The 25,652-nt window shown below is 37.7% G+C and overlaps 1 long non-coding RNA gene across 1 annotated transcript in view; it reads left to right on the top strand.

Moving 5' to 3' along the window:
• The window catches only part of LOC106020976, an 88,643-nt gene that overhangs the window by 15,964 nt on the left and 47,027 nt on the right, over positions 1-25,652 (top strand). The window contains exon 2 of the long non-coding RNA XR_005877544.1: positions 14,193-14,406. This is a non-coding gene — a long non-coding RNA (uncharacterized LOC106020976). The remainder of the gene's footprint in view (positions 1-14,192; positions 14,407-25,652) is intronic.

Below are 25,652 nucleotides of genomic sequence, written 5' to 3'. Positions count from 1 at the left end.
AAATTTACTTAGCAAAGGACATAATAATAGACTGAGAAGTAAAGTTATAGAATATTAGGAAATATTTTCAAAACCCACATTAGACTAGATGTGAATTTATAAGAAATTCAGAACAGCTCAGCAGCAAAGGAACAATTGAATTTTAAAAAAGAAAAAAAAATACAAGACCAAATTGACTGATTGGGTATCTTTTCAGTAAGCTGTAACGAGTATATCAGCAGCTTCAAGGTTCAGCTCTTCACGCTCTCCCTCATTGACTCATTGCATTTGAAGCTTATCCTGTGAGAGATCTTACTCAAACCAAGGACTTCATCTATCAACGCTACCAAAAATAAAAGTCTTCAAGGCTGCCGTGTTTCCTGAACTGTAATCTGTCTCTGAACATCGCGCAACTATGTGGCTCTGTCAGAAGCTTAACCTCTCATTAGCCAAAGTGTACTTTACAGCTGAATGAATGGCCATTGTGTTATCCTTCTCATCGCACACACATGACCTTGAATCCTCGGCACGTTTGTTTTTCTGAATATATTCAGAAAGTTTCTGGTCAAGGTTTTTCATTCTTCAGAGTGTTGAGTGCTTCCATTCTTAAAAACTGTTTTTCTCCCACTGTTCAATGTCAAAATTTATGACCTTAGTAGTGATTCAGCACTTCAGAGAGAATGTATGCTCAGTGACTGCATAGGTACAACTGAGCTTAGATATGGAAGGCAACATTGGTCTGTCCCTGTGTAAAGGAATCCTAATAGCCAATAGGAAAAAAACTTAAAAATAGTGTGACATGGATATAAAAGTATTACAAAAATTGTACATGAGTTTCATAAGCAAAAATTTTTGATAATCCATGTAATGACAAAAATTCTAAAGGCAGCATGACCTTCTAAATTATATCGTGAAGATACAAAAAGACTTGGATGGACTACTATTCAATGATATTCAAAACAAAATATCTACCAATTATTCTAGAATAACATGGACAATTTACATTTTTTCTTCCATACCCTGATCTTCTGGCATCATAAGAAAGACATTATTGCTAAATCCAATCACATACACACACAAAAAATACACTTATGTAACGTTAAGTTTTTATGTGTAAGTTTATTATGTAGTTTGAATTCATTGACATACATTGTCTTACATTTATGCTCTTTTATATTTCCATTAGCAAGATTTTGTGATTTTTAGCACCCATTTTTTCTTTCTGTTAGGTTTATTCTTATATAGGTTTTGTTGTTGAAGCTATTTCATATTGAATTATTTTCTTAATCTTTTTTATTATTTGTCAGTATACAGGAACACAGTTGATATTTTCCTGTTGACTTTTCATTCTGCTGCTAACTGAAATTATGACTGCTTCTAAGAGTTTTGAGGTTTACTATTATTACTAATAGTTTAGAACCTATACAGTTATTTTCATATATACAAGTATACACATTAGTAGTTTATTCTTATTCATTTAGAATTAAGGTTTTTCTCCCTTGTCTCTTACTAGAAATTTTACTCTAATAGATAAACAGGGGAAAAATAGCCATTCCCATTTTGTTCCTCATCTGAGCAGGGGAATTTTCAGTCTTTCACTAGTCAATGTGATGACACTTACAAGGTTTGTATATAAAACCTTTAACACACTGAGTTATGTTCTTTTGTTGGTTTGTTTGGTTTGGTTTTTCAAGACAGGGTTTCTCTGTGTAACAGTCCTGGCTGTAATGGAACTCACTTTTTAGCCGGGCTGGCCTCAAACTCATTGAGATTCTCCTGTCTCTGCTTCCGAAGGGGTGGGATTAAGGGTATGTACTACCACCACCCAGATGAGTTATGATCTTATTTTAAATGTGTTGATAACTTTTAGCACAAGAATTAATTAACCATTAAATTCATTTTCCACTCCGATTGGCATGGTCAAACAGATTTCCTTTTCATTCTGTCAATATGGCATATTATGTTGACTATTTTTATATGTTGAATCTTTCTTACAATACAGTGATAAATCCTACTTGAGAGTGGTCTATAATTCATTTACTGTGCTATTTTCTTTATGTTACTAACTCATGGGTGAGAATTTTGCTTTAGTATTCATCAGGTACATGAATGTACAGTTTCTTGCAGTGTTTTGCCTGGTTTGGACTCAGGACACTCTTGGCCTGGTCAACCAGGTTACCAGGTTTTTACTTTTTCTATTTTTGTGGGAGCTTATGGGAAGGGCTGACAAATTCATTAATAAACTTCTCTTCTCCTGGGTGCTCCTCATTTATCTCTTAACTCAGTTAGCTCTCATTCTTCAGCTCTCATCCCAGTCTCTTACCCAGGGAGATCATTACTAGCCTTTCTTATTTAGCATGGTTTCTCAAACACTCATTTATCAAGAGCACAAGATACAGTGATACTTTCTAACTTAGTAGTTATACTGTATAATACTGGGGTGGTAGCAGATAGAAATACTAAAGGAAAGAAGAGTGATTCCTGTGTCGGTTGATGCATCCTGGGTCCCCCATGCAAAGTACATATTTGACCCTCTGTAAATTCTAGTTGAATCACTGAATAGAGCAAGCATCCATGGATGATTATCCTCTGTTCTTTAGCTGCCTACTCCTAGGCTCTTCATATGATTTATGACTATTAATTCTCAATTCCTCTCATCAAAATTTGTCTTGGGTGGTGTTTTGTTCCCCTCTCTCCAGACCACTTTCTCCTGTGCTTAGAAAAGTAGCTGCTGCTGAAGAATCAGCAGCATGACTGTCTTGCATAGTGAGCTCATCCCTATAGACCCATCAGATCACTCCAGTCCAAGATCTCTAGAACTGTAACAGAGCACAGTTGTTCTCATTATGGAAACCATCAACTCCTAGTTGTAACAAAGCATAGGAGCACACAAAGACAGTGACAAAAAATGGGTGTTGAGGACTTGGACTTTACATTTAGCAACACTGAATAGATTTCAAAGAAGTTGTGTTTTTTGTTCTGAATGAACTGCTATGACCAGGAAGTAGAGGAAATTCTGTGACAATAATTAATCATTATTATCTAGGCAGTAGGGAAGAATGGAGTACAGCCAGAACTGTAATTAGTGAAAAGGCATTTGGCCTTTTTTGTGGTTTGGATAAGGTGCTTGCTTTTGTATGTTAGGACATGATTACAAAGCACTCTGGTTATTGTTTTGTTCCATTAAAGTCAGAGTCTTTTCCTGAAATTATGTTCATAAGGGGAACACCATATCCTAGCTGCCAGTGCAGCTTTTCACAGTATGAAGGTATTATAATAGCTCCTGGATTTCAGAAATAGTTCTCCTTCATAGAGTGAGTCACCTCATTGAGGAGCAGGCTGTACAGGAGGCTTTCCACACCAAGTCTGCTTGTACCTAAGTCTAATACTACAAGCCAGATTCTAGGCAGGCAGATTGTGATCCACAGATAACAGACTTTGAAGAAAGAACATTTTGTTTTTCATTTTTGTCCTAGTTTCAGAGTCATATTATGTTATTGAATTATGAAGTTAGATAAATAAAATCCCATACTTACTGAGAAATGCATGGCATTCATTTCATAACTACACAGAAGGGTAGGAAATCACAGCAGTCTTCAAAATGTTTTCCAAAATCCACACCCTCTCTACAGAGTTTGAATAATTTCGCCAAGATTATCTACACTTTAACAATGAAGGAAAAAGTCAACTGGATTTTGAGAAAGCAAATCTGTCCCTGATACTGGTGTGATGTGTGCGAAAACTGCTGAGAAGGAACCAAGTGTACTCTGCAGGGTGAAGACAGTAATGGGTACAGGCTGGCTCCCTCTGTGCACTTTGAGGTCTCATATTAAAGTAGATGGTTATTTGATAACAGGAGTTGCATGGCTAACAAGAGCAGGAAGCACTGTGATTTATCCAAATTCTTTTGGGATCAGTGAAGCCCAAACTATGGAGTGTTCCAGAAAACCACTTTGTACTCCCTTCTATCCGAAGGCTTTGATCTTATCTAAGGCTAAGCAAAGGCAGTAATTTGTCTCCAGGTCAAATCTGAACTGGAGACAAAACAATAAGCCATTGGGGACACCTTCTTGACCAAAGAAACTCAAAGAACAACTAGGTTATGAGTTTATGTAAGGCCAATTTTACAGCTTAATTAAAGGCAAATAAGCTACAGGTATGTAAACACTACCACAGGTGTCATAATCAGAGAGGAAAAGAGAAAGAGAGAGAGACAGAGACAGAGACAGAGAGACAGAGACAGAGAGAGACACAGAGAGAGAGAATTTGTCTGAGGATAGAAATTCCTCAGTCATAAAGGGACACAGGGACAATCTAGTCTTCCATACTTGTGTATCTGGACCTAATAGGATATTTTCATCATTCCCCAAAGGTTTACTACTTTCCCATAGTTCTAGCAGTTTCTTCATTTTATCAAATAATTGGCTTGTAACATTATAAAGAGAAAATAAAACTACCAGGAAGACCTATTCATCTTACATAAAGCAATGTTTTATGGTACCTTTACATCTCAAGTGTGAGGAATCTCTTCTACCTGGAACTAGTCCTCAGACCCCCTTCTTGCCTTCTCACACAACCACTCTCATGAATAATTTACAGCTTTCTATGTCTGTCTGTCTGTCTGTCTGTTTATCTGTCTGTCTGACCCCCTCTCTCAAAAAGCTTGTAAGAGAGGAGACATTCCCTCTTCTATTCTAATACATAGCATGACCACCCTTGCTCATTAGAAATGTATTTTGATGAATGGTTTGTATTTTTGACACAGGTTTTGGCATTTGTTATAACTTACATATAAATATCTATGTATATGCAAGTGTATACACACATATGTATACATTCATTAATACCAGATTTTTATTTAGAATTGTTGACTTTTGTTGATCTGCAACTTACTTTATTTATTGAAAGATTTTCCTTGTTCCATTCAGGTTCATTTTCTAAAACAGTATTATTTCTGAAAAATTTCAAGACATGTATCTATTAAAGAAATTAAATCAATAAAGACTCACTTGTGAATTCTATTAACATTGTGGGATCATCTATCAAAACGTTATACACAAACACATACTTGTCAACTACTAGGGACTGAAATTAATGTTTTGCTAGTAATATGTTATAAACCTAAAACTCAATAACAAAAGAGCTAGAATACTATGGATGTTTTAAAATAATGAGATACTTTTAAATTACTTGCTGTTGAACTGACAGGAAAGAGGGGAGAGGAAATCCAGTGATGATTAGAAAATAGCTGAACTACAAGTATAAAAGCAGAATTTGTGAATGCAGGCAAGACCAGTGGACCACAAAAGCACCTTCACACTCTCTGTTAAAAGTTTAGTTATGTAGCCAGGCAGGCATTGGTGGCATGTGCCTTTAATTCCAGCACTCAGGAGGCAGAGGCAGACTGATATCTGTGAGTTCGAGGCCAGCCTGCTCTACGGAGCAAGTTCCAGCACAGCTTCCAAAACAATACAGAGAAACCCCGTCTCGAAAAACAAAATGAAAAAAAAGTTTAATTATGAGATGCTGTCTTTTGATTATCATACAGATTTGCAAAAGCATCTAGAAAAATAATGAGAACACCATCTTAGGATTTTATATTGAGAAGGCAGAAAGTAGCACACTCAGAAGCCATGAAGTGGCTGAACAAAAATCTCAGCGGCAGGACTATGTTATCTTCCTATGAATTTTTGTCCACAGATGTCCCTGGGGCCCAACAAAGTCTAAAGGCTTTTGATACTGCTGTTAGTTATATACTAGAACTAGTAAGTCACTGCTGCTGAAGACAACATTCATATTGTTTGGAGGATGTGAAAAGGTTATTATGAAAGAGAATACTCTTCGTCATAATTTTCTATATGTGAGAAAAGGAATGCCAGGGGTACAGATTTTGTGAATTATTACCCATATTCGGGCAGATTTCTCGTGATGAAGTTTTCAGACACTAACCCATGCTACATAAATAACTCTTCACTTGTGTTCCTGTAAGTGATCCCAATAAACCCTATGAACAGTGCATACTATCCAGACTCTACTTATGGAAGAATAAATGAAAATATCCTCTCAACCTATAAATACTTTAAACAGTTATACAAACTCACCACTGCTCTTATTTGAATCCTCACATACTCATGAGTCCCCAAGGTATTTTTCTGATTTACCATCATACTCAGCAAACAACTCAACAGTGGTAACTGTTTCCTAAGTTTGGATTTTAAGTTGCACAGTGAATTATTGTAAAACTCAGTAGCTGAAAAGGCAACATAATTTGAGATCTACCTTGAACTTTGTTAGAAAGTTCATCAAGACACAACAATGTCAGCTTTTCTCAATTCTATGGTGTTTGAGACAAGCAAGAATTTTCAATGGTTAGGAGTTAGAAGCATCTGAAGTCTTATTTACCCACATGCTAGGAGTCTAATGGTGCCTGGAACAGAGATTTGAGTGCTGTGTCTTAAATGAAATCATTCTGTGGTCTTCCCATAGTTCCCAATATGACAAGTGAATCTGAAGGCAGGTTTTATGAGACAGAACTAAATGAAGTTCCCATGACCTAGTATTTGAAGTAACATAGTTATTCCTGCCACAGTATAGTCATCAATCTTCCCTCAAATTCATGGATTTTTTTTTTGTTTCTCTGCTTTGTTTTTTATACAGCAGAACACTGAAAACTTGGCGATGTCACATGTTTAAAAGACTCAGATCATAGCCTTGTTTTGTAGAAGAAAACAACTTAGAGTGGATAATTTACAAACAGCAGAAATATGCTTTTCAGAGTCCTAGAGCCAGGGAAGCAAAACAACATAGAAAGAGCAAATCCAGTATCTAAAGTGGATTTGTTCTGCATCCTCATCTGATAAAAGAAATTAATCAGGAAAATCAAAACAGCTATTGAGGTCCTTATATTAAGGCTTCAACAGGCCTTCTATTGGGGCTTGTCTTTCAAAATCTAACTCTGGAGGAGACACAGATGTAGTGATATCTTGTTTATATTCTAACAAATAAAGCTTGCCTTAAGATTAGTGGGTGGAGCTCGCAGCTAGTTAATCATAGAGGTCTGGAGGTCTGTACAGATGGACAGGAAGTGATATGGCTGGGCAGAAAGAGAGGGAGTGATAAGCCAGGAGGAGACAGGAGCTCAGTCTCTTTTCAGTTGGAAAGTTGAGTAGATAAGGAGGCTGTGGTTTTGCTTCTTTTTCTATCTGATCTCCCAGCATTTTCCCCTATATCTGACTCTGGGCTATTATGATTGAGACCTATTAGAACTCATGTTACAGAAGGTTTTCAGTTTTATGAGGTCACATTTATTAATTGTTCATCTCTGTGTCTGTGCTAATGACATTACGTTCAGGATGGAGTCTCCTGTACCAATTGGTTCAAGGGTACCTTCCACTTTCTTTTCTGAGAAGTTCAGTGTTGCTGGATTTATGTTGAGATCTTTGATCCATTTGTAGTTAAGTTTTGTGCATGGCAATAGACATGGATCTATCAGCAGTCCTCTAATTGACAGCATCCAGTTATGCCAGCACCATTTGTTGAAGATGCTTTATTTTTTTCATTGTATAATTTTAGCTTCTTTGTCAAAAATCAGGTGTTCATAGGTGTGAGGGTTAATATTGGGGTTTTCAATTCAATTCCATTGGTCTACCGGTCTATTTTTGTGCCAATACCAAGCTGTGTTCAGTACTATAGTTCTATAATAGAGCTTGAAGACAGAGACGGTGATGCCTCCAGAAGTTCCTTTATTGTACATGGTTGTTTTGGCTATCCTGGGATTTTGTTTTTCCATATAAAGTTGAATATTGTTCTTTCAAGGTCTGTGAAGAATTGTGCTGGTATTTTGATGGAGATTGCATTAAATCTGTAGATTGCTTTTGGCAAGATTGTCATTTTTACTATGATGATCCTACCTATCTAAGAGCATGAGAGATTTTTCCACTTTCTGGTATCTTCTCTAATTTCTTTCTTTAAGGACTCAAAATTCTTGCTAGATAGGTCTTTCACTTGTTTGATTAGAGTTATGCCAAGATATTTTATGTTGTTGATGGCTATTGTAAAGGATGATGTTACTCTGATTTCTTTCTCAGGATTTTTATCATCTATATATAGTAGCATAACTAATTTTTTGAGTTAATCTTCTATCCTTCCATTTTACTGAAGGTCCTTGTCAGCTGTAGGAGTTTTCTCGTAAAATTTTGGGGTCACTTATATAAACTATCATCTGAAAATAGTGAAATTTTGACTTCTTCCTTTCCAATTTGTATATCCTTGACCTCCTTTTGTTGTCTCATTGCTCTAGCTAGAACTTGAAGTACCATATTGAAGAGATACGTAGAGAGAAGACAGTCTTGTCTTGTTCTTGATTTTAGCGGAATCACATTGAGTTTCTTACCATATAGTTTGACGTTGGCTGTTTATTTGCTTTATAGGCAAAGGACACAGTCAACAAGACAAAATGGTAGCCCACAGGATGGGAAAAGATCTTCACCAACCCCACATATGACAGAGGGGTGAATTCCAAAATATACAAGGAACTTGATAAGCTAGTCACCAAAACATACCAAAAAATCCAATTAAAAATTGGGGTACAGAACTAAATAGAGAATTCTCAAAAGGGGAATCTGAAATGTCTGAAAGATACTAAAGAAAGTGCTCAACATCCTTAGCCATCAAGGAAATGCAAATCAAAACAACTCTGAGAAACTATCTTGTACCTGTCAGAATGGCTAAAATCAAAAATAAAAATCACAGTTTATGCTGGAGAGGATGTAGAGAAAGGGAAACAGTCCTCTACAGCTGGTGGGAGTCTAAATTTGTACAGCCTCTTTGGAAATCAGTATGGCAATTCCTCATGAAAACAGGAATCAGTATACCTCAAGATCCAGCAATTCTACTCTTTGGCATATATCCAAAAGATGCCCATTCATACAACAAGGACATCTCTTCACCTCTGTTCATATCAGCATTATCTTTAATAGCCAGAACCTGGAAGCAACCTAGATGCCCCTCAACTGAAGAATGAATAAAGAAAATGTAGTACATTTACACAATGGAGTACTACTAAGTGGGAAAAAACAATGGAATTTTGAAATTCACAGGCAAATGGATGGAACTATAAGAAATCATGCTGCGTGTGGTAACCCAGACACAGAAAGACAAATATGGTATTGGATACTCATATATGGATATTAGACATAGAGCAAAGGATTACCAGCCTACAATCCATACCTCCAGAGAAGTCAGGAAACAAGAAGACCCTAAGAGAGACATAGATAGTCTGCCAGAGAAGGGGAAAGGGGAGTGATCGCCTGAGCAATGGTGGGGGGGAGGAGAGTTAGGAGAAAGAGAAGGCAAGAAGAGGTGGGGTGAGGAGGACATGGAGGAGCAGGAAGACTGACTCGGGGGAAGAATAGAGAAGAGCAAGAAAAGAGATACCATAATAGAGGGAGCCATTGTAGGTTTATAGACAAATCTGGCACCAGGGAAATGTCCATAAATCTACACATATGACCCCCAATTAAGAATCTAAGCAATAGTGGAGAGTCTAGCTTAAATGCCCTTCCCCTGTATTGAGATTGATGACTACTTTATATGCCATTCTAGAGCCTGCATCCAGTAGCTGATGGAAGCAGAAGCAGAGATTCACAGCTAAGCAGTGAGCTGAACTCTGGGAATCCAGTTAAAGAGAGGGAGGAGTGATGACTAAAGGGGTCAAGGCCAGGCTGAGAAAACCCACAGAAACAGCTGACCTGAACAAGTGGTAGCTCATGGACCCCAGACAGACAGCTGGGAACCCAGCATAGAATCAATCCAGGCCTCCTGAACCTGGGTATCAGTTAGGAGACCTGGGCAATCTATGGGGCCTCTAGTAGTGGAATAGTATTTATTCCTAATGTATGAATGGACTTTGGGAGCTTATTCCCCATAGAGGGATACTCTAACAGCCTAGAGACAAAGGGGAGGGCCTAGGCCCTGTCTCAAATCATGTGACAGACTTTGATGAGCCTCCATGGAAGGTCTCACCCTCCCTAGGGAGCAAAAGGGGGATGGGATATTGGATCGCTATCCGGCATGGAAGCAAGGGAGGGAGAGGAAACTAGAACTGATAAGTAAAATAAGATTGTTTCTAATTTAAATAAAAATAACAACAACAAAAAAAATAAGAAACTGTGTTATATATTGGTACCCCATGTTGAGTACCTCATGTACTTGGAGGTTTCTTAGCCCACTTGCCAATTCCCAAATAACCATTCTAAGGTTTAACATTAATTACAGTTGTTTGGCCAATGGCTCAGGCATATTACTGACTAGGTCTCACAGTTAAATTAACCCAAATATTATTCTGTATTTTACTACGAGTTTTGTGGCTTGTTACCTCACATCTTGCTTTCCCACCAACTATATGGCATCTCCCTGACTTGGCCTCTTTTTCTGTAACTCTGTTTGGATTTCCCACCTAGCTATATTCTGCCTGGCCATTGGCCAAAACAACTTTATTCAACAACCAATAAGAAGCAACACATATTCACATCAAACAGAAAGAAATCCCACATCACACAGATATTGAAATCATGTATAAGTCCTCAAATAACCTTTTGAGATGATTACAATAGACCATAAACCTGATGACATTATTGGTTTGTATTCATAAGAAATGTACTCCCAAACTTTATGCAGAAATAAAGACATATTTTCTCCATTTCTGAAAGAAATACTGGTGGGAGGCTGGGGGGGAGGGGAGTGCGGGAGGAGGGGAGGGAGAGGGAACTGGGATTGACATGTAAAACAAGCTATTTAAAATTAAAATAAAAATGATAAAAGAAAAAAAAGAAATACTGTATAGTTTCTCAAATCTGAAATTTGTAATCCTGTTTATGTTAGCCTGCTATAACCTTAATGGAAATTGTGGTGTGTGTGTGTGTGTGTGTGTGTGTGTGTGTGTGTGTGTGTGTGTGTGCTCGCTTCATATATGTGAGCATGTGCTTCTATATTTTCCTGTGAAATTGTGTAAGGTTATGTGTAAACATGATGTACATGTGTGTGCAGGCTAGAGGTTAAACTCGTGTTTTTCTCAGTTACTCTCCATCTTATTCCCATGACAAGGTCTCTTTCTGAACCTCAAGCTCATTTGTTTTTTGTTTTTTATTTTGTTTTGTTTTGTTTTTTTTGGTATTTTGACACGGGGTTTCTCATGGTTGTTCTGGGACTCACTCTGTAGACCAGGTTGACTTTGATCTCACAGAGATCTACCTGCCTCTACTTCTCAAGTGCTGGGATTAAAGGCATGCACCACCACCACCTGTCTCAAGATCACTAATTTAGTGATTATGGCTATCCAGTTAACTCCAGGGGTCTGCCTGATTCTCTTCCCCTTCACCTGCATTACAAAAGCATATTTCCATGTGGAGGTTTTTCTGTGGGTACCAGGGATCTGAACTCAGGTATTTGCTCTTGCATGACAGACATTTTAGCCACTCATCAATCTCCCAAGCTCTAAGGATAGGTTTTTACATAGATCTTGAATTATATTTTTTCTCATTATAGATTCACTATATTAATTCATATTCAGTCAGAAAATCATTAACATTTTAAGCATTTGAATAGTTGTACTCTGGGTTTTCCCATTGTCTTTTAATAGACAGACCATAAAAATTAGTTGTGGCAAACCTGGGAAACTGAGGCAGAAAGATAATCAGTTTGAGGCCATGTTAGACTACATGATAAATCCAAGATAACCTGAGTTAATAAAACCTGCCTTTAGAATACCATCAATTAATTCTGGAATTTTATTTATTACCCATATAAACTAACACTATTTTGTTTAAAATCATTTGTTCCAGTCTGCTGTAGGATGAAGCATCTCTGGATTTCTTTTAGAAATGAAGAAAAAATATGTTTCTATGTTAGTGTTTAACATCCACAACTTATTACCAAGAAAAATTAAACAAAAAATGTGAAAAGTTTTGGACTACATTTGTTGTGAATATAAACTAATAATGTCATCAAGTTCATGAGCAATTGTAATCTTCTCAAAAGGTTCTTTCATGACTGCTGGGTAAAACACATTAATAAACAGACAATAGATTTGAGTGAGGAGAGACTGAGTTTTCTTTAGACTTGCAAGCAGTCTGAATTTATCTCCAAGTTGAACTCCTGGAACTAGAAAGTGGCTCGACTTTGACAGGGCATCCTTGTTGCTTCCTGAATCTCCAATGATGGAAAATTGAGAAGATACAATTCCCAGCATCTTTAAAAACATGTTTAAATAGACTATTGAATAAGAAAATTCTACATTGTACCAAATCCTGATTTTTAGTAGAGTTAACTTAAGGGGTAAATTACAAAATGTATTGGAACTATTGTGTTTGATTTAAATAGCAATGATAATTAAAAGATTACATTGTAAAAATCATGTTGACTCCTGTAAACTCAATAGTGAGAATCAGACTTCTTATTAGTTTGTAGAGGAATGAGTTTAAAAGGCACTAAAACAGGAGTAATATAAACAAATATGAGTTAAAAAATTTAAACAATTAAAATGAAGCAACCACTGAGAAACATTTTTAGAATATTGGTAGATTTGGTCCATTACTCAATACCTGTCACTCCCCTCTCTCCTTACTATAGCTCTTTAGATCTGAGTCCAGTTGGATTAGACACAGAAAATATCAACACTTATAACCTGGGCTTAAAGCAGCATCCTCCAACATCACTAGAAGTCATAACCTTGTGAAAAGGTAAAAAAACACTGGTGATCACAATGGCTGGTCCCTCATCAGAGAAACTATCAAAAGGGTCTGGGCCACTGAATTTGTCATCAAGTGGCCAGAGCATAGCACTAGGCCTCAGGTCCCTATCTTCAACAGATGCTCCAGTTGTTGAAATTTCCTATGAGTTACATATGCAGAGGAAAGAGAACTAATGATTATTTGTACCTTAATATTGTCACTTTGTTTTACTTCAGGTATCAAAATATTTTTCTAGTTTAGCAAACAAAGTTATCTTGAACCTGGTAACAGGCAACAGAGAGAGAGAGAGACAGACAGAGAGAGAGAGAGAGAGAGAGAGAGAGAGAGAGAGAGAGAGAGAGAGAGAGAGGGAGGGAGGGAGGGAGGGAGGGAGGGAGGGAGGGAGGGAGGGAGAGAGGGAGGGAGAGAGAGAGAGAGAAAGATTGAGCATCTGGAGTCCTGGGTGCTCATCTGTGCTTATGTTAGAATTATCAGCAATGGTATCATTAAATCTTCAAGGTCAATAAGTCTTTAGCTACTTAAATTATATAAAGATTTGCAAACCCAATCCATGAAACAGGTTTCTTAAACTAAAACACAGAATGCTCTCAAATCAAGTGGGTCTTCTAATTGATAAAACATTAACTTGAAATTAAAAATGACCTTGAAATGTACATTGCATTCCCTAAGCACCACCCCCACCAGTTCTTCTAGGGAAAAGATCCTTTTCACTATTTAAATATGGAGCATTACTCTGTTACTTAAAATTTTAAATAAAATGATGTAATAACCACTTAGTCACAAAGGAAGATTAATTAGTAACAGGACATAGTATTGCAGGTTTACAGGGCACAGATTCCAATGTTTGACAGTGTTCTGCTGGACAAGACATAGTTTTCTACCTCAAAGAAAGCCGGTGTGTATAAAATCATGTGCTAACAAAGGATCACACATTCCTTAAATGTCAAATGTCTAACATGAAAACCTTTTTCCCTTTTGAAATTTGTGCCTACATAAGAAATTGAACCCATAGATTTAACTCTAAACATTTGGAGGCTCCAGAAATTGAACAAAACGGGTAATATTCTATCCCAGAACACTCATTCCACATCAGGTCTGAAGCAATGATATGTTCAGTGATTCATAGGAGAACATGGTATTGTAGATTTCTACTGTGTTATGCTGTGAGGGATGTGTTCTTTTCTACTTCTATGTAGTTTGATTTGATTTTTCATATATCATATCAAGAAGTTACCTTGACCGATATCACATCACACCCACCCTTTTGACTGTGATGAGGAACAGCTCAGATCTCCGGTAGGCTTCTTTTCAGTCTTCTCCAAACAGGCACAGCTCAGAGATCAATGGGAGAGTGAGGCAAGGCTAATACATAGAATTCCTCCTCCCCTTTGGCTTTGTTTGTGACATTTTTTTCTGACCTCTCTAATGACCCCGATTGCTGTGATCTCTTTCCCATTCCTCTAGGATGGAAGCCAGCCTGCTTTTTCTTGGATCTTAGCTGGGCCATTCACCTACTGCTACAACAGAGGCTGCCTAGCACATTTGGAGAGGATTGCGCTGGATTGTATTCACCCATGTTCATTGCATCTGTGCAATGAACCTCTTCCAGTACATTTCTGGTTTTGTCTGTTGGAGCCTTGTGCTAGTTGTTTTGTATTTTATCCGATGTTTACAGCTGGTAAGTGCAGGAAGTTCAATTTCTTAAATGTTAGTCCAATGTCACCACTAACAGCTATTTTTGTTTGGTCATTTTGTGTATGGTCATAAGAAGCAGGAACATGACGTGTGTGGTGATATATTGTTTATGATCTAATAAAGCTTTCCTGGAGATCAGAATGCAAAGCTATCCACAGCCATAGAGGCCAGGTAGTGGTGACACAAACCTTTAATCCCAGGACTCAGGAGACAGAGGCAGATGGATCTCTGTTAGTTCAAGTCCACACAGAGCTACATGAGAATGAATCAGTCTAAAAGAGCAACAGAGAAAATGCATTTAATCCCAGGACTAGAGAAATAAAGTGGCCAGCCACTGGAGAGTTCTCACTTTTACCAATGATCAGAACTAAGGGGTGATCCTCAGACTGCACTGAGGTTCTCACTGCACTGATCCTCAGATTCACTCAGCATGGCTGGAGACTGAATGCTAGTGCTGAGACCCTGTTCCTATCTTATATACTTATATACCTCTCTAGTGTTTTAACCCCAGTGAGTGTTTCTGGATTTATATTATTCATTCTACAGACATATGCTTGTTAGTCTTATGTCAACTTGACATACAAATTAGGGGCATCTGAAAGGAGGAAACTTAATTGAGAAAATGCATTCATAAGAAGTGGCTCTAAGGTATTTTCTTTCCTTTTTTTTATTTAAGTTAGAAACAAGCTTGTTTCACATGTCAATCCCAGCTCCCTCTCCCTACCCTCCTTCCCTATGCTCCCCACCAGGTCTCCCAGCCTCCCATCCAATCAGTGATTGTTGGAGGAGGACCTAACCCATTGTGGGTTGTTCCATCACTGCTCTGGTGGTCCTGGGTTCTATAAGAAACCAGGTTGAGCAAGTCATGGGAAGCAAACCAACAAGCAATATCCCACTATGGCCTCTGCATCAGCTCCTACCTTCAGGTTCCTGCCCTATTTGAGTTCCTGCCCTGATTTTTTATAGATGAGGATCATCAATGTGGGAGTGTAAGACAGAACCTTTTCCTCCCCAACTTGCTCTTTGATCATGATGTTTCATTAAAGCAATAGAAACCTTAATTAAGACATGAAGTACAAGAAGAACTATGGATTTCTGCCCTGCTTTCACAAGGCCTGTTTGACTTAGTTCTCTGCTATTTGTGGATTCTGCAGTGCCATTGTATATCATTTTTTCCTGATTCCAAATCCAAAGGTTAATTGTGAATTAACAAAGGCTTCTGCTTTCTTTTCTGAACTCAGACTGCACCATGATTAAATGACACAGTGCAGTGAAGGGAAGAAAGCAGGTGGCCTGACTTTGTGAACATTTCTCCCCAAGTTTCTATCAGATACTTTAAGAGTCCTGAAAGTTTCTGGATCCTATTTTTCACTCACTCTATTCCTAAGCATTAAAAAATCAATTGATTATATGATGTAGCAAATAAAGATACCTTGTTATTTTTAATGAAAATTCATTTTCTGCATAGATTTTTATAAAGCTACTAAAATTAATATACTGTGATCTAACACTCAGTTAATACTCAGATCTTTCCAGTTTCCTCAAAAGTCCCCAAACCAAGATCCTCATGAGGGCCATACATCCCTTCTGTATTGTATTTGTGAAAAGAGCCTCCGGAAGGAGCCAGATCTGTAAAATATAAGTGTCCTAGACTTGACCATCCCTTTCTTGTAATTCTATTTAATTTGTTACTCTTACTTCAGAGTGTGTATGTGTGTGTGTGTGTGTGTGTGTGTGTCTGTGTGTGTGTGTTAGCCTACTGCAGCTGCCCTACCAAAGGACTTCACACAAATATTTAAATACCAGAATTTCTTTTTATCTTAGGTGAGTCTAGATCTGCCATGTTGATAATCATATTGACCAACACAAATATCATATATATATATACATATATATATATATATATATATATAGTATGGAACTTCCTGTTTTGTGAGTTACTATAAAAATTCGTCTTGCCAGGAGTTGGTGGTGCACGCCTTTAATCCCAGCACTCAGGAGGCAAAGGCAGGCAAATCTCTGTGAGTTTGAGGCCAACCTGATCTACAGAGCTAGTTCCAGGACAGCCTCCAAAACAATAAAGAGGAAACCCTGTCTCGAAAACAAAACAAAAACAACAACAACAAAAAATTGTCTTTAGTGGGATTAAAATAAGACCCATTCATATTGCCATGTTTTCCCATGTTCTACAATTTTGTATTCTTTTGACCATAAAGACATACATGACATATTTTCTTTTCTAATTTTTGGCATTTCAGATTCACAATAACTTCTAGTATTTAGGAACCAATTCATATATTACTTTAAAATAAACGACTTCTTTAACTCAATAGAAAACCTCTATGCCACGAGCTTTGTTCCTTGTCAATTTTTCCAAATTGTGGTTGATACTCAAACTTATCTTATTGTCTATTAGTTGAAAAGCTGCTTGCACTGAGCTGAACTCCTGGAATCCAGTTGCAAAGAGGGAGAGGTGATGAGCAAAGGGGTCAAGACCAGGCTGAAGAAACCCACAGAAACAGCTGACCTGAACAAGGGGGAGCTCATGAACCCCAGATTGATAGCTGGGAAACTAGCATAGGATGAACCCATACCCCCTGAATCTGGCTCTCAGTTAGGAGGCCTGGACAATCTATGGGGCCTCTGTCAGTGGATCAGTATTTATCCTTAGCATACGAATAGACTTCGGGAGCCTATTACACATAGAGGAATACTCTCTCAGCCTAGACACGGGGCAGGGGGTAGGCCCTGCTCCAAATGATATAATGACTTTGAAAATCCCCCATGGAAGACATCACGTTCCCTAGGGAGCAGAAAGGGGATGGGATGGGGGTTGGTGGGGGCCAGGGGAGGTGGGGAGGGAGAGGGAACTGGAATTGACATATTTGTTTTCCTTTTTATTTACAGTCTTCCTTGTATTATGTTGTCTCCTTTATTTTAAGCATTCATTGTGTATTTGTTACCGCTGAGTTGAAACTTTACACCTCATATATTGAAGATAATGACGATAGTGGTGGTGACATCTAGGACATATGTGGAATAATTATTCTACACAATAATCCTATGACAGTTACTGCTACTATTTTCGTTACAGATGAGAAAACTTAAAAAAATATTGTTACTTTCCAAAGTCATAGTTTAATAAAGATTTGATAATAGTTAAATTGGAATCTATAAAGACTGTAGCCATACCAAAAAATGCAAAATTTGTATAAAATAAAATCAACATAGAAGTCAAAGAGATGGTTTAGTTGGTAAAGTATCTTCCATATAGGCATTTGAGATTCCTGGTACACATGTAAAAGACTGGGCAAAACAGTTCGTGCCTGTAATGTAGGTTCTGGGAAGGAGAGTTGGAGTTCCAGCAAATCTACCCAATCAGTGAGTGACAGTTTCCATGAGAAACCCAATCAAAAAATAACTACTTCTGTTCTTCATGCACACATGCAGGCACACTGCACATACAGGTATATATACATATGAACATGTGCACACATACACACCATGAAATCTCAGCTTAAAGGAAATTGGTTATTAATAGTGTGTATTTCTCATTGTGGTATCTTGACAGCTATTTCAAGGTACTTTAATCATCCCTATAAATGCATAGAAATGTGCGAAGTGAGGTGGTGTATACAAACTGGCTTATATTGTCGTAGGTCTCTAATATTTAAGCTGTTTTGATGCCTGAAGAATCTGTTTCTGGCATTCTCATTTTAGATATGAGAAATTGAAGCCCAAATGGAAATAGTGACAGTTCTAGAATCCTGCACCTTTTATAAGCAGCAAACACAGAACAAGTCTGCTCCAAATCTGTGCTTCCAAGCATCTGTACCATTTGCTGAAGGCTTCTGAGTGACTAAAGCAGTGGTTCTCAACCTGTGAATCATGACCCACCTTGGGTTCTCAAACAACCCTTTCCCAGGGGTTGCATATCAGATATATTTGTATTATGATTCACAGTAGTAAGAAAATTACAGTTATGCAATATCAATGAAAATAATTTTATGGTTGGGGTCACCATAACATGAGGAACTGTTAAAGAATCACAGCTTTAGAAAGGCTGGGGGCCACTGGATTAAATTAAATTAAAGATATTTGCTTCACTGTGAGGTAACATGAATCTACACATGGTTTTTGTCCATAGTCTTATATCCCCATATCTCAGGTTTATTATTTTAGTTAATTCAAACAAGACAAAAATTTAAGTATTAGTGAATGATAATGAAGTAGAAAGCATAGGCCGGACGTTGGTGGCGCACGCCTTTAATCCCAGCACTCGGGAGGCAGAGGCAGGCAGATCTCTGTGAGTTCGAGGCCAGCCTGGTCTACAAAGTGAGTTCCAGGACAGCCTCCAAAGCTACAGAGAAACCCTGTCTCAAAAAACCAAAATAAATAAATAAATAAATAAATAAATAAATAAATAAATAAAGCCCTCAAAAGCTATGGTTTGCCTGTAGGTGACAGTGATTATTTAACTAATGTCCGTTTTAAAATAGGCTTTTATAATCAACAATTTTCTCACTTATTTTATGTTATTTTTATGTTACTTTTATTTTAATGCAATGAATATAAGAATTGGATAGCGGTTAAAGTTCTGTTAAATTAAAGCTATTATATTTTTAAAGCATAAGTTAAGTTAAAGCATTAGTTGCCAAAATGAATTTCTGAAACCAGAATGGATATTTGATTTTAGAGAACTATGATTCTCCCTCACACATCTTAAACCAGTTTCAAGGTTCTTATTTTCTTGCAGAATGTTAGTTACAGAGTTTGAAAAAAATAAAAGATAATTAAACGCAAAGATTTCATCAAAACGAAACTTAGAATTTGCTCCATATCTTTGAAAACAACTATGTTATGAAACAAATATACTATTTTCCAAAGAAAATAAAATATTTAGAAACTGCATAGTGCATAACTAATAACTATATTTATATATCTTTTTAAATAAACCCATGTATATGGCAACAAAATACATACTGCCAAAATAAACAGTTCATCACGCGTGGTACCTACCAAATCATGATAGACAAACTTAGCTGTCAATTATTAAATAACTATTGGATTGTCAGAAACATCCAAGAAAATGAAACAATTATATATTTACATTTAAATATTAATATTTTATTCATATATGCAATACAAAATGTATTGACTTTTGTATGATAATATGTGCTTTACAAATAACATTTTACATATGGCATTTTACATATATTTTCTCTTTAAAACAAATAACTATGGTCTAAAATACAAAGAACATAAAATTATTACTGGAAAAGGGATATTTTGTAATGGATACAGAATTGAAAGGAAATTAATCACATGTGTCTAAAACTGAGTATTTCTAATGAGCCCATATTCTCTAGAATTATTGGATACTGATTTTAGACCAATATATAGTGATATAAGGTTATTACACCAAAAGAAAGAATAATTTAGTTGCAGTTACTAGCAATTGAAAAGATAAAGAGAATTAGCAAACACTTGAAAACTTCATGACCTTTATAATACCAACTGTACCTGTCAGTGTAGTTTCCAATAAATTTTATCTGAATAACATAATTAAAACACACATCATCTCTACCTAAATATTTCTGTAATGCCAAAATTCATAGCAAATATTCTCAAGTAGCCACAAAAGATTCCTAGACTGTTAAACTATTTCTAGAATTTGATATAACATTATCTGCAGTAACAAAAGAACAGAATTTCCCTCATCTAGGTGAGCAAGGTGAACACCTACATTTTTAACTAGACCAAATAACACAACTCGCCCGCATAGAAAATAACTATAGACATTATATTAAAGACAAAACTATTTAAACTATCAGGGTCCTACCTTCTGAAAAATTAAAAACTTGAAATATGTGCCATATTTAATTTAGTTCATGTGAGAAAACACATCTTCTTTGCTTGATATCTGTCCCCTCAAAACTCTCTGCACTAGAAATTAGCTGATTCTCACATCTTCATTCAATGACATCTCAAAAAGCTTTATTCATTCCACCAAATAAAAATCATGTTTCAACCAATGCACAGATACGAATTCAGTCATCCATGTTAAGCTTCACTCTTGGCAGGTTCAATGCCAGGGAAAAAATATTTGTTAGGGTCATTTGTCTCTGTCAGTCATCCATCTTAACCTTGTAAAGAATAAAGTCTGGAGGGTCTAGTCTCTTAGACAAACACATCTTCTTGTACAGGACAGAGGCACAAATCTTAATTTGTATAAGTTTCTTATGACCCACAAAAGTTCTATATAGGCTTATTAAACTGAGAGAGAAAATTTCTTGTCTTCAACAGATTCTATTTCAAAGCAGTTCTTTGAGGACAAAACAAAGGTACAAGCAAAGCCAGAGCCCACTACAGGTGAAAATGACATTTGTACAAGAAGGAAACATGGTTCTTAAATTTACATGGAGCATTTCCAGGTACAGGAACACAGGCATGCTTTCTCTTCCTTCTCCTGCTGGGCAGTCTGAAGTGCTCCCGAAGAGAGACCTGTCTCCCAGCTGGGAGGTTTTGACCACAGGCTTCTGTCCTGGGGATAAGGGTGTGATCCCCCAATCTCAGTGCACTGAAGTGATGTGTAGGCTTCACTGTTAGTATTTCGGTAGGATGGAACAGAATACATCTTGGCTCCATGACTCTATCTCATTTGAAGGCCAGTGAGAGGAGCTATGAGTGTTTGCATTGCAAAAGAGAAGCAACAAAGCTTGAAGATAGTTTCATCCTCATTGAAGATTTGTGTGGTTCCTTCAAGCAAGTGTTGAAATAGCTGGTGCTGACTCACTTGCTTTGGGGATGCATTCACTGTGTCCAACATATTCCTGGCACTTGGTTGTGAGATATCAGATTACCAGTGTTGCCTGGCAATTCAATAACATGCTAGACATTTTTATTTTGATGTACCTAACTTAAACGTTCAAACTTTCAGTAAGAGGACAGATGGTTTTAAGATTTTACATTTGATATCTGTTCAGAAAGAATATATTTAATTCAAATGTTTTTCTAGCCCAAGAAATTCTGAATTAATTTCTGAGTTGATGAGTTCCATTTATAGAAATGTTTATGTCATTGCCATTTCCTTTAGTCTCTAGTCCAGATGTTCTTATCTCTACCCACACTCAATGAAATCTCTCTTAGACAGTTTAGTTAAGATTTCTGCTCCTGAAATACATGTATAATAATATAACGAATCCCTTCTTTTTCAATTTATTTTGTATTTTTGCTTATGTGTGTCTCACATGTGCATGAAGAGGGTGTCAGATCAAAGGAACTGGAGTTACAGGTGACTGTGAGTCTCTGATTCAGGAACAGAATTCCGGAGATCCTGTGCAAAAGCGGTAGATGTCTTCAGCGTGTACTTATTTTGTTTTATCATCACGACAAGATGAGAAATTAAAATAGGAAAGGAAAAGATGGTAGGGGAAAAGAAGAAAAGGTGTGAGGTACCGGAAAAAGAAAGTGGAGGGGAGGTGACTAAAGGGGAAGAGAGGGGATCAAGTATATAACTAAACTGCCATTCAGGTAATTGCTTTCTCTACATACTAAAAGCTAAGTTCCAGAGAAGTTATATAGAGGACAAATACCTTTAAATATAACTTGGTAGGTTCCAATATTTTTTCTGCTGAATAGTACTCCATTGTGTAGATGTACAACATTTTCTCTATCCACTCTTCGGGTGAGGGACATCTAGGTTGTTTCCAAGTTCTGGCTATTACAAATAAAGCTGCTATGAACATAGTGGAACAGACATCTTTGTTGTATGAATGGGCATCTTTTGGATATATGCCTAAGAGTGGAGTTGCTGGGTCTTGTGGTAGGTTTATTCCCATTTTTCTGAGGAATCTCCATACTGATTTCCAAAGTGGCTGAACCAGTTGGCACTCCCACCAGCAATGGAGGAGTGTCCCCCTTTCACCACACCCTCTCCAGCATAAATTGTCATTGGTGTTTTTGATTTTAGCCATTCTGACAGGAGTGAGATGGTATCTCAGAGTTGTTTTGATTTGCATTTCCCGGATGGCTAAGGATGTTGAGCACTTTCTCAAGTGCCTGTCAGCCATTTTAGACTCCTCTATTTTGGAGATCAACCCTCTGTCAGATGTGGGATTAGTGAATATTTTTTCCTATTCTGTGGGCTGCCTTTTTGTCTTGCTGACTGTGTCCTTTGCCTTACAGAAGCTTCTCAGTTTCAGTAGGTCCCATTTATTAATTGTTGATCTCACTGTCTGTGCTACTGGTGTTATGTTCAGGAAGCTGTCTCCTGTACCAATTCGTTCAAGGGTACCACCCACTTTCTCTTCTAATAGGTTCAGTGTGGCTGGATTTATGTTGAGGTCTTTGATCCATTTGGACTTAAGTTTTGTGCATGGCGATAAACATGGATAGATTCGCAGGCAAACGGATGACACTAGAAGAAACCATCCTGAGTGAGGTAACCCAGTCACAAAAAGAGAAACATGGCATGTACTCTCTCATATGTGGATTTTAGACATAGATCTGGGGAGTGCCAGCCTACAATCCTATGGCCAGAGAGTCTGGGAAACAGAAACTTCATTTAGTGGCTGATCGAAGAAGACGCAGACTCCCTTGGTTAAGTACTGAGCTGAACCCAAGAAAGCCAGTAACAGAGAGGGAGGACTGATGATCAAAGGGATTAAGACCGGGCTGGTTTAACCCCCAGAAACAGCTGACCAGACAAAGGTTAACTCTTGAATCCCAGGCATCAGCCTGGGAATCCAGCATGGGACTGATCAAGACCCCTGAATCTGGGTGTCAGTGAGGAGGCCTAGGGAATCTATTGAGCCTTGGGCAGCAGATCAGTACCCATCCCAAGTATACACACGGTTTTGGACTCCCATAGAACAATGTGAGGTGCACTCTCACCCTGAACTCTTGGGGAAGTGTCTAGGCCCTGCCCTATATGAAATGACAGACTATGCACACCCCCATGGAGGGCCTCACCCTCCCTGGGGAAATGAGGGGATAACGGGGGGGGGGGTTTGGGGGGAGGGCACGGGAGGAGGGGAGGGAATGGGAGAGGGACCTGTAACTGACTTGTGAAGCAACCTCGTTTCTTATCTAAATTTAAACTGGAAAATAAAATAACATAAAATAAAAAAAAGAAGAGGCCTGGAGAGAGCAAAAAAAAAATATATATATATAACTTGGTAGGAATGAAGTACATATCCCCCCCCAAATTTAACATATCAATGAGCTTTTACAAAGACCTTCCAAATAAAATATTTATCACAATATTATTAATGAGTTAAGAAATACAGTAAAACTTTTCAAATAAGGGAAAAATTAATAAGATGTATCTATGGAGCAGAGTAAGAATATATTAGATCATATGTAACAGCTGGTTACAAAGATTGCATATAGAACAAGATGTAATTTGGGCAAAATTAAAAGTAGGGACAGTAGAAACTATAAAACTCAACATTCCTGAGAAGAGTGAACCTCATTTGAAAAAATATTCCCATTGGATTAACCTATGGGCATGTGTGGGGGCCTGTTTTCTTAACTATTAATTGCTGTAGGAAGGTCCAGCCCACGATTTGAAGTACCAGCCCTGGACAATTGGGCATGGGTATTATAAGAAAGGAAGCTGAGCAAGCTGTGGAGGAAGTCAGAAAGTGGATAGAGGTGAAGAGTACTGAAAAAGATAACTATAAATGGGATGCATTTCAGGATCAGGTATAAATTTCCATGAATGTACATGAAAGACCCTAGCTAAGACTCCCCGCAGTGGTGGATATACAGCCTGAACTGGACATCCTATGATCATATTGGTGACTACCCCATTTGTCATCAGAGAGCCTTCATCCTGTAACTGTTAGAAACAGATTCAGAGACCTATAGCCAAACATTAGGCTGAGCTAGGGGATTCCTTCTGAAGAGAAGAAGGAACTGTAGGAAACAGCAGGGTCAGGGACATCACAAGAAAACCCACAGAAATAACTAACCTGGCTGATAGGAACGTACAATGAAGGAGTCTGCAGAGGAGCAATCTAGACCCTCTACATATATGTGACAGTTGTGTAGCTTGGACTACTTGTTCAACTACCAACAATGGGAGTTGTGGGTTGTGGCTGCCCCTAAGGCTTTGGCTAGCTCTTATGAACCTGTTCCTCATAATGAATTACCTTGACCAGCTTTAATATAAGGGAAGGTGCTTAGTATTACTGCAACAGTATTATGGCATGCTTTGTGGATACCAATGGGAGACCTACCACTTTCTGAACAGAAACAGAAGTGGAGTGGGGAGTAGGGAGTGGGGAGGAGATGGTAGGAGAGGAGGAAGGGGAAACTGGTTGGGATGCAAAATAATTCAATTAAGTAAATAAAAAGTTAAAATACAACTGTAGAATATCTTAAACAGGGCTTAGTGAGAGAGTAGAGGTATTAATGCATATATTAGGAGAGAAAATTGTCCTAAAATTCTAAGACCCTACCCTAGAAAACTGGAAAAAGAAGGGTGGTTAAATCCATAATAAGCCACAAGAAGAAAGAAAAAAAAGAAATAGAAACCAACGAAATGGAAACAGAAAACCAACATAGAAAACCAACAAAAGCAACAAAGATGCATTAAAAAAAACAGAAGATAACCTATTTCAGGATAAACAACGAAAGAGAAGTGTAACACGATAAATAAAAGACACAGATACTGATATTGAAATTCAACCTGAAGATCAGGGAAGCAAAGCAATTTGCCCCTGGCTCTCATCTCAAGCTCAGGCTGAAAGGGCTGATCCACACATAAGTTCTTCACCAAGCCTCAAACTGCTGCCTGTCTTCAGGGTGGCTGGATAATCCTGAGACTTCAATGTCTTCCTATCCTCCTTGATACTGAGCCTACCTATCTTCAGTGTGTCTGGAGAATGAATGCCTGATATTCAATACTGAAGACCCTGCTTCTATCTGGGATTAAAAGCATGTGATTTTACTTTTTTTTAAGACTGATTCAATACCTAGGTGACCTTGAATTCAGATCCATTTATCTCTTAATCCTGAGTCCTAAAATTAAAGGTGTGCACCACCATCTCCTAGCTTCTGGCTGCTGGGATTAAAGGTGTGTGCCTAGTTTCTATGACTTCTGGCTCAATTTGTTTTCTGAATCCTCAGGCAAGCTTTAATAAATCACAAATATATCCTTAAAGGGGCCTGGCTAGTGACGTACTTCCGCCTACGTACGTATACGTCTTTACGTCCAGCCGT

This window comes from Mesocricetus auratus, unplaced genomic scaffold, assembly GCF_017639785.1.
Source record: "Mesocricetus auratus isolate SY011 unplaced genomic scaffold, BCM_Maur_2.0 Super-Scaffold_4256, whole genome shotgun sequence".
Classification (NCBI taxonomy): Eukaryota; Metazoa; Chordata; class Mammalia; order Rodentia; family Cricetidae; genus Mesocricetus; species Mesocricetus auratus.
This window is presented reverse-complemented; position numbering and strand designations above follow the sequence as displayed.